This window comes from Prenolepis imparis, unplaced genomic scaffold (assembly GCF_030444845.1).
Source record: "Prenolepis imparis isolate NDT839.2.m4 unplaced genomic scaffold, iyPreImpa1.0 SCAF_4, whole genome shotgun sequence".
NCBI lineage: Eukaryota > Metazoa > Arthropoda > Insecta > Hymenoptera > Formicidae > Prenolepis > Prenolepis imparis.
In genome coordinates this window covers 19,468,513-19,477,995 of record NW_028141162.1, presented here as the reverse complement: position 1 = coordinate 19,477,995, position 9,483 = coordinate 19,468,513, and the positions used below count along the sequence as shown (strand labels likewise).

General features: G+C 31.7%; 1 pseudogene; it reads right to left on the bottom strand.

The window, feature by feature from the left end:
- Window positions 1-492: 492 nt before the first annotated feature.
- On the bottom strand, window positions 493-4,573 carry LOC145935587 (uncharacterized; annotated as a pseudogene).
- Between the last annotated feature and the right edge of the window lie 4,910 nt (window positions 4,574-9,483).

The window sequence follows — 9,483 nt, the reverse complement described above, 5'->3', positions numbered from 1 at the left end:
AGCCTCGTACGTGTGCGCAGGCGCCGCTGAGCGCGGAGCGCCATCTCTGCTTTGCAGTCGTGCATCGTTGACAGGCGTCGTCGGAGACTACATGTTTATTAATAAAAGTTGCATATTTTCACCTACCCTACAACCCCTCAACGGTTGGCACCGGAGTTCCCGAACACCCTGTATATATGCTTCTGATCCATTAATGGATAATCTTTGCTGCTTATATAATTTATATTTAAATATATTTATAAATAATACATAAGTTGCAAATTATATAATTTTATTTTTTATAAATTTAATAAAAATAAAAATTATTTACAATTTATCTAAATATTTTTTCACAATTAATGAATAAAATGTATAATATGAAATATAATTTTCGATATTTCAAATACATTATGATATATTCTCTTATGTGGGATTGATCGAATTACAATTATTAAATGATTGAATTTTAATCACAAAATTGATCATAAATATAATATTTATCTTTTGTCATATTTAATATTCATTAGCAATCTTTTGTAAAAATATTATACAAACATCTTTAGCACCTCTAGGCCACTGTTTTTTTTTAACTTTCTCATCATCAATTTCAATCCAATTATTAGATACTCCTTCTCTACATATACTTACATAATGACCTTCATCGATACACGAACCATAATGAAGTATAGCATTTATCGTCTTGTACAATTGTCCCGCTATTAATACTTTAGTTGTTGGGACATTACATAAGTTAAATTTTTATGATGCTTTTATTAATTTATCATCTTGTGTTAAAAAAATTATTAAACGAATAACAACTATTTCTCTTGCTAATGTAATTTCATTTTTAAATATTATATCATTTCCAGTACAATATTCGGATATTCTTCTGAATGGGACACTTCGAGTTCGGAACAGCCCTTTAGCGTACTGAAAGTAGATACCAAAACAACGTAATATATAAAATTTCAGCCGCGGCAAATCATTTTTTCAACAGTTTTTACCTAAAAGTAAAATCTCAATTAAACTCAATAACAGTATTAATACTTTATAACTATCAGTTTGTGTTTTTGGTTAAAGCAGAGAATACTTTATAATTATCAGTTTGTATTTTTGGTTAAAGCAGAGAATACTTTGTAATTATCAGTTTGTGTTTTTGGTTAAAGCAGAGAATTCTCTCCAAGAGCAGGGATAAATAAATATCTGGGTGTTGTCATGAATGGATTGTAATCCTTCAGGATTAGGTACATTATATCAATGTTAGGTGTTGAGTGAACTTCGTTTCATCTTGCAAAGTACATGCGTGGATGCAGTGAGTTCCGCCCCCCCCCCCCATCCCTACGGGGGGCTCCACGCCATTGGACAGATCCACGCATATCAGAAACGTATGTATATACACACACATGGGGGGTGCAAGGGGGGCCTTCGGCCCCCCTCCCGCACCCTCCCCGTCGATAGGCAGCGCGTGGATTTTCGCACGTGCGGTGTCCAATTTTTTTAAAGAAAATTTTTAAAGAAAATTTTTTTAAATAAAAACATTTGAAAAAATAATTTGCCGCGACTGAAATTTTATATAATACGTTATTTTGGTATCTACTTTCAGTACGCAAAAGGGCTGCCCTCAACTCGAAGTGTCCCATTCGGAAGAACAGCCCAATATTCACATGATTCATTGTTTGACTGATACCAATGTGTAAATGTAGCATTTAATAAATCATTAAGATTATAAATTTTCTTCTTTAAATTATCAAGATAAATCGAAATAGCAATATTATTATCAACAATATTTTTTGTATTGCCACATGTTTTACATCGCTTGGTAGATGTTACTTGATGTTGTAACAAATTTTTTATACAATCATATTTTTTGCAAAGTGCCGTAAGAAAATCATATGCATTTCTTTTTATGATGCTCGAAAAATATTCTCCAAAACATTGCCGTATTGCATATGTATTTAGATTACACATTCCATTTTCATATCGATGCATTAATATACGTAAAACATCTGTTTTATCACAATTAATTAACTTTTTTCTAATAACATTTATATGTAATAAACTTTGCAATATTGTATTTGCATAACTTGAAACCTTATCTGTATTCTGAAAACCTGTATGATCCAAGAAGTACTTTTTTGAATTCTTTTATCTAAACTTGATTCTTGAACATAAGTAATTACTTTTGGTAACGCCCATAGAACATCTTTTACTTTACGATAACGTTCTTTTGACACAATAATTATTTCTGCTTTTGGATTATGTATATTTTTTTGACGATTGTATTCAATAATAGCTTCTTCATTAGCTATTACCGCTGCAGGATCGTAGTTAATTATATGTAATCCTTCTAAAGATGTTACTCGTGACAAAGCAACATAAACTTGACCAAAACTAAATATAGAGTTACCAATATCCATAATAGCTCTTTTCAAACTTAATCCTTGGCTTTTATGAATAGTAATGCCGTAACTTAGTGATAATGGAAATTGTTTTCTAATAACATATGCTCTATCCATCACCTGAAATTTAACAGGTACTCTTCCAATTTCATATTCTAAACCTGATGGTAAAAGAAGTTTGATCTTTTCTACGTCATTAGTAGATGTTTCTTGTACAATTGAAATCACTTTAGCAATTGTACCATTTACAAGACCCAAACTAGCATCAATATTACGTCGAATCATAACTGTTGCTCCAATTTTAATTGTGATTTGTTTAGAAAGACCAGCTGTTTTTGAATTATCATCATCATTATTTGACAATACTTTTAAAACTTTCTTTTTTACATATGGAATACAGTCAATCGTATCTTCAGCAATTAATAATATTTCTTTTGAAACAATGCGACTTAACATTGCATCATTAAGGACATCACACATATGACAAGTAGGTAATAAACAAACAGTATCAGATGGTAAACTATTAATAAAATCACATAATTCATTTAATCTATATTCAAAAGAATCAGCTTTAAAACGTATTCTTCTACTCTCAAGAATTTCACAGTCAGATTCTGTCAATAAACCAATACGAATTCTCGACAATAAATCACGATAAGTGTCATCTCCTTGCTGGCGCATATTGATTGTCAATTCATCATAATCAAATAATGTAGTCCATAAATTAATTTAGCATTATAAATTAAATAAGCATTTAAAGAACCAAGATATTTAGCAACATTTTCATTTAATAACTTAACAAAAATAGGATCTTCGCGTACAGGAGGTAATTGAAGCAAATCTCCAAATAAAAGCATGTGCTTTCGACCAAACCAACCATCTTCGCAATCACTAGTATCAAATATTTCAGACAATCTAAGATGTATATACATTAAAGTCAAATTAGATATCATTGACACTTCATTAATTACAAAAAGAATAACATCTTTAAGATCTGCTCGTAAAATTTTCAATACATGATCAGATAGTTGTTTATACTTAGGAGTATTACCATGTTCAACGGGCAATTGAAGCAATCTATGAACTGTCAAACCATCTATATTAAATGCTGCTATACCAGTGGGTGCTGCTACAGCAGTATCTTTGTTTATATGTTATTTTATTCAGCATTTAATAGTCTTTATTAAGAAACATTTTCCAGTACCACCTTCTCCGCTAACATATAATCGTAATACAGATTTATCTAATTCTATAATATTGATAACTTTATCGAATACTCGTTTTTGATCAATATTTAATTTTTCTATCATTTCAGATACATCTATTTCTTGAGTTACTTTATCACCAAGATCTTTGAAATCTTGCATTGCTTCTCCAGCCTCTATATTTTGAACACCTATTGGATTTTCAGGATCATCTTGAGACTCCTGTTTTTGTAAATCGTCATCTAAGCATTGCTGAACTAACTGTTTTGCAGTTTCAAATGCTTTTTGTAATTCTTCTAATCTTTCATGATATTGCAATGCTTTAACAAGATGCAATTTTACGTTGTGAAACGATTCAGCGTATGTATCGCATTCATTTCTAAGATCCTCTAATTTTCGCCATGGTTTAAACATAAGTAATAACGCAAAGAAATAATTTTCCGGCTGCGTATTAACATCATATCTATAATGATTTATAAGATATCCACGTTGTCGCCGTTTAAGATAATAACCATTATTTATTTTAAAATATTCAATATCCTCATTTTTCGGTTTGATCTTCGAGATATCGTACCACTGTGCAATTTCAAAAAGAGATATATTTTCTAATTCATTTGGTCTATGTGGATAATGATTATCTATCAAATATGGACAAAATATATCTGTAGATTCAGCATTAAGAGCATAAATTTCCTTGGGGCTTTTTAATTTTCTGTATCGTATTTGGTTAACGTCTAACCATTTGATAGTTGTATTTCGATCAGTTCCATACAAAGGAATACCTAACAATGTATCAGCAGCTTCCAAAGCTCCACATTCTCTATTATTCGTAAATCGCAAAGCAATATTCCAAAGATTACTCGCTAATGATTTGTTATTATTCTTATTAAGGTTGGCATCTGACAACTCACTTTTTCCAGCTTTATTCATATATTTAATAATGTACCAAGTTAACAGCGTTGATTTTTCACCAATAAATTGTAAATCCATATTTCCTTCCCATGCAGTAAGAAGAACAGAATTATAATCATTTATATTAACTTCATTATCCGTTCTAGGAAGATCATAAAGCCTACTTTTAAGGCTCATCTACACGACAAGGCGTAAGATAGCGTAAGAGCGCAGGCGCAGGCGCAAGAGAATTGTTCCCGATCGTAGCGGCGCGGCGCAGCGACGCAAGGGAAATAAATTAATTTTATTTCCAACGCCTGCGCCCGCGTCACGCCGACTGTTTTCAAGGGTTAAGTCGGTTTAGGTCGCTCACGTATCGTCTCCGGCTTTATCAGAGTGTGAACTGTGAACATTGTAAAACATGAATGAAGAAGATTATTATAATAATAATGAGGACGAAGGTAATGCAATAGGGAACAATGTGTCAGAAGAACGTGCGATATATATCCGTACATTCATTCACTTTGTACGCCCCAATACACAACTGTACGTAAAAAGAAGCAAGGGCTATAGCAAGTGCCAAGATAAATCCCTCACTTGGGCAACTATTGGGGCAGCGATGATGCCAGCACTCACTAGTAAGTACATTTGAGACATGTGTATAGGTTAAACAATTATATGATCTGACTTCATTCTGTTTTCAGGTTTGCAAGCAGAAAAACTTTTCCATCGTCTCCGTGAAAAGTTTGGAAAGGAAAGAAAAAAGGTTGCAATGTCAATGCCAAGATCAGGAGCAGGGGCTGGCACGCCTATCTATCAGTCTACTTGGATCTTTTACAATGACCTTCTATTTCTTGTGGATCATATTATAGCTCGACAGTACGTATCATTCATGTTAACTGAACCTAATTAGAAGTTAAAGAATGATATGACTTTTCACAGAACAAGTTCAAATTTTCAACGGTTGGCTGTTCGACCTGAGTTCTCAACTAATCGATCTCAATCACCTGCTGTTCAAGGTGGGCAATAATCCCCTGTTTTTAACTTGTATAAAATATTGTATTATCTGCAAATCAACTAAATTCTCCTCTTTGAATTTGCGTTGTTCCTTAGGTAAACAATCTTCACTTTCGCCTATATGGAACTCAGACCTCAATTACTTGTGCTCATCTCCTTCATCCAGTAAGTCTTTCTAAATTTATTTTCAACTAAATATTACTTTTAATTCAACATAATGAAATTTCATTGAAGGTAGTTATTTTTGTTTTATAGGTTTGGAATCAGAAATAAGTAATACAACTGGAACCAACATATCCTATGAAATAGATGGAAAGGAATGTGCAATTCAGGAATCATCAGAAGATACCGCCTCAGTAGCAATTCTGAAAACTATGGCGGCCTCTATTCATCCAGCCAAGACAGTGCCTCCAAAGGATCCTATCAAGAAGAGGAAGCGGAATTCTGAGAAGACAAATGACGTACTTTCTCAGTCATCAAAAGATGTTTCATTTTTGGCTGCATCTCTGGGTGCAGCCCTTGAAAGGTTTACACCATTACAGCCAATGCAGCCAGCATCCCATCCTGATTGCCCTAATATGTCATCAGATATGAAAGCAATGTTAGGTTTTCTAGCCGTTGCACTTAACAGAGTACCTGAGGAAGAACGGGTGTCATGTGTCATGGATATGATGGCAGTTGTGAAAGAATACACTAAAAAACATTCAGAGGATTATGAATCTGAAACTCCTCGTGTTGATAATTAAATATATTAGCATTAAATTAATTTTGTACTTGGTTATCACAGCTGCATTAAATTGATTTAATGCAGCTGTGATAGCCAAGTACAAAATTTAGTACTTTTAGTACTAAATACTTTTAATACTTTTTTTTAAGAACTTGAATTTACTGTGGTAAATTTAAACGGATACCTCGAAATGCTCGCTCAAATTGCCAGGGTGCCTAAAAAAATTTATTATTAAAATTATTATTTAATTTTATTTAATTTTATTTAATTTTAATTTAATTTAATTTTTTTATTTAGTACAAATACTAAAATATTTACTTTTATGTTAATTGAGGATTTCTCTTTATTTTAACTTGTTTAACAAAGAAAAGACTGGTTCCTCTAATTTTATCTGCTGTGATAAATACCAAATAATATGTTCCTTTACTTATGTTAATTGAGGACTCAATTTTAAGTTTAAAAATGTTAAAAAGTGTAAACACTTTACATTTTGTTGAATATAGAGATATATATTTATATCTCGTTTTGCGAAGCAGAACAACATTTCTTTAGTATTAGTATTAACACTTATTAAATTGAATTTGTTTTGTATGACTTTTATATTGAATAAATTATGTGAAATTAATAATGTGTAATTATCTCAACCAATTTGCTCGTTTTACATTGTCTAAATTTTTGTAATTTATTTGCAGTAATGAGATACATAATAGATGACATGTATATTAAATTACGAAATGATCTTATTTTAGATTAAATATATGAAAGTAATTTCGATGAAAAGCAATCTTTGTGTGTTTCATAAATAATTATTTATAATACATATAGATTTTGATTTTACATTTATTTAAGTGTAAACATAACTAATTACTTTTGCGCATTTATTAACTGCTCTAGAATGGGACTTATGTAATTTTGCCAATCAATTTTTAGACATGTAAAGGTAACTAAAACAGACTTTTCATTCGCAATAACGTAATAATTAATACATATAATATAGCTAAAAAATACATTTTTAGATCCTTGAATCCTTAGATTTTTCTTTGTTATTTTGATCTGTGTATCTGCATTCTTCATTTACGTAGCTTCACCCCTTGGATCTTTTGCTCTTTAAAATCCTAATCTATCCAATTTTCAAATCCCTAAACTTTTCAATCTTATAGTTTTCAATCCTCACATCTCTGGATATTTTTGATTTCTTACAATTAATTTTTCCAATTTTTTCTTTGGTAGGGTCTCTTAATTCTTTTGATCGGATATTCCATTTAACATTAAAATTCTAAAGACTAAAACTTAAAATCTTTAAATTGTTCTATCTATGACTCCTCTCTACATCATAGATTACTATACTATAAAATTTTTTAATTATCATACATTGTGTCGAATAATTGCACACTTGTATACATTAATTGATTTTTACATTCTTAGTCTCGAATTTTAGAATACTCGATTGCAACTCTAATATCTATTAGCATTTTTTCGAATGTGAGTAGATTCATGGATTTTATATAATATTTTTAACTCGTTTCAGTTTTTCGAATACTTATATCTATGGATTCTCGGATTCGTGTAGAGATTTGTACAATCGTACATACAGAGTCATTTCGATGGGCATTATTAATACAAATAGAATTTTACAATACATGAGTTCGCGCACAATAAATGTTTACAAGAAACATCGTTTACATTTACTAAGTACAGAAAGATGGAAGAATTGGAAGCCACATCAAAAATCTCTTCGCATTAAATCTCTTCCTATTTTAAGTAGAAATGATAATCAGACCTCTCTCGAAGAGTTATTTTTTAATTATCACACATTGTGTCGAATAATTGCACACTTGTATACATTAATTGATTAAGTATACATTAAGTTTTTTTTCAGGATATTTGCGACGACTGACAAGTTGAACGTAATAATAAATAATAAAACATTTTCTCTTGAAAGCTACATTGAAATATAAATATTAAAAATAATATTAATATTAATATTATTATTAATATTAATATTAATGTAAATTAATTTAAATATTTTATATTAAAATAAAATAAAACAAAAAAATAAAAATAAAATTTAAAAAACTTGAATTTATTGTGGTAAATTTAAATGGGTACCTCGAAATGCTCGCTCAAATTGCCAGGGTGCCTGAGCAGTGCCTATGTCTGAAACTAGGTATTTAGCAAGGTATTCTCTCATACCATACACTATTGAAGCTGCCCTATTTGCTCCTACTCTACCAAGTCTTTGAAAGTAATTTTCAGTCACTTGAGCAGTTCTCCAAGCTCCTGCCTGAATGTTGCCATCTGGTAACTCCAATTCCAGTTCTACAGGGTTTACGTAACCATTATCTTCATTGTCCATTAACATATTGTGCAGACACACCAAGGCTTTGATAATGTCTTCGGCTTTTTCCACAGAACACACTAAAGGTGAATTCAAAACCTGCCACCGCATTGTCAGTATACCAAAAGCATTTTCTGATACACGCCGTGCTCGAGATAGACGGTAATTAAAAATTCGCTGCTCATCTGGCAGTACGTGGTGCATCCTTCCAGAAAAGGGACGCATAAGATACTTCTTTAAGGGGAAAGCTTCATCACCCACAAAAAAGTGTGGAAAGGGGATGTCAGTTCCAGGAAGAGGATTGTCCAGTGGTAGGTCAACTTCGTCATAATACAAAGCTTGTCCAAAGTCAGAGTTTGACCAAACTCCACCATCACTTATGGATCCTAAAACATAATGCACAGATACAATTGCAATCAGATCCTTTAAATTTGACATTTTAAATAGTGCCAATAGTAGCAAGCACACCTACCATACTGTCCAATATCCACCCAAGTGAATTTGTAATGGGCATCTACTGCTGTTAAAAGAACAACACTAAAAAATCCCTTATAATTGTAAAATTCATTGCCTGACATAGGTGGTGCTTTAATGCGCATATGCCTTCCATCAATAGCACCCACGCAATTAGGAAGTTGCCACACATCAAAAAATTCTGCAGTAATTCTTTCAAAATCGTTTCTGGTTAGCTGAGGCAGGTAAATAGGCTGCAGCTTCTCCCATATTGCCTTGCAGGTCTCTTTAATGATCTGATGTACTGTGCTCTTACCAACACGGAACATATTATGCAAGCTTTGAACTGTTCCACCTTGAGCAAGAAACCTAAAAAGAGATTTACGCAATATTTGAACATACATATGAAAGCACAACAATAAAATAATTTCGGATATACGATGTTACAAACAATGACCATGAAGATAATCTATA